Here is a 1,789-nt window from a genome sequence, read left to right on the forward strand (position 1 = left end):
TTTGATGGCTTGTGATCATCCATCTTTCTCTTGATTATATTTCAAATGTTTTCAATTTGGTAAAACTAGAGAAACTAAAGAAACTCATCAATCTTACATTTTTAGATCTTCTCTTTTTATGTTATATGACATCTTTGTTTCATCCATGTATATTTAACATACATTTTATTATTGTATACATCTGATGAGCATTTTATACCAATAATACTGAGTATAACTGTGTATGTGAGTGTGAAAAATAAACATAGACTTTTTTTTTTTCAAACCATCTATTTTAAATGGGTCTTGAATAATAATGCGTACTGTACTCATTTCCCACTATTAAAAATGATAAATACATATTTCCAGCACATGCACTGTGTATGTCTCAGTGTTACAGTCAACTCCAGTCAATCATTAATTAAATATTGAATTTCATAAACTTTTATACTTTTATACTTTTAAAAACTTCTGCACCCTTTGATATCACTCTCTCTGGCATGAAAACATTGTCAAATTTTCTTAAACTTTCTCTGTCTTCATATTTTTTTTTTAAATATTGAGGACACATCAACTATGGGTCAAATAGTTGTTTTTGTGATATTATGTAAGTTAATCTCGTATTAAACTGTAATACACAAAAATATTTTTGGAATACATACAATTCAGTTTGAAGATGTGTAGTGTGAAATGTCGTTTAAGTGAAAATAGAAAATGTCAACTCTCTTACTTGTTTTTAAATGTTTTAAATAGTTTAATGATAAACTGGTGAGTCAAATCTTTCTGTTCCCACATTTCTAGAATGGGCCACATTCTCTACTTCATACATCATAAATTATATTTTAGTTATGTATGGAGTCATGTTTGCAATATGGATAGCGCAGTGTAACTGTGAAAAAACTTTATATTGGTAAAGATAAAGTTATTTAGGCCTTTAAAAAAAAATATTTCCTCTTAATCAAGTCTGAAGAAAACATTTGTAGCATCTTTTGAAAATCTTGAATAATGTAGTCATGAATGCACTGTAAACCCTACTCTTGATAGAATAATGTAATAAAATAAGAATTAAATAAATTTACACCATATGGAAAAAAGCAAACACACATTTTATTAACAAATTGTTTTTTCCTACATTTATTTGACAAACTGTCTGTACTTAGAATCTTTCTTTTCAAACATTAAACGTTAGCATCTACACCAGGGGTCGCTAATTAAGTTTACGCTCTGGGCCACAAAAAAAAACTGTTTTAGAAAATGAAGTGTAATGGGATGCAGTGCTACAGACTAGTAGCTCTCCAGCCCAGAGGGTTGTTGAACCCAATTGCAGAACAGCTGAATTCAAAGCAGGTAAACCCCCCAAAAAATAGTAAAAAATAAATAAATAAACACACCGCTCCTCAAGGCGGGATCGAACCCGTGTCGTCAGGGTCACGATTCAATACACTACCGCTGCCCCAGCTAGTAAATTGGGACATGGTTAGGAAAAAAACGCCCTTATAAGGAGATAGGGAGCCCAAGAACAGGTGGAAAAACGAGAACGGTTGTCATGGAAGAGGAGAACTATTGCCAGTAGAATAGGACTCCTTTTGGCACTTTGCTTAATGCTAGGCGATGGCAAGAGGAGTACAAAGATAAAATTCTCTAGAATGATATGTCTGCGATGGGATGAGTTGAGGATTTGGGGATGAGGTGATCATTCAACATCTAAATGCAAATCAGTCAAATCCTCACAGCAATGCTCTAAAATTTAGTAGACATTATTTCCTTCACTGGACAAAATTGACAACAAAAAAACAGTATAACCTTAAAA

Source organism: Astyanax mexicanus, chromosome 24 (assembly GCF_023375975.1).
Source record: "Astyanax mexicanus isolate ESR-SI-001 chromosome 24, AstMex3_surface, whole genome shotgun sequence".
NCBI lineage: Eukaryota > Metazoa > Chordata > Actinopteri > Characiformes > Acestrorhamphidae > Astyanax > Astyanax mexicanus.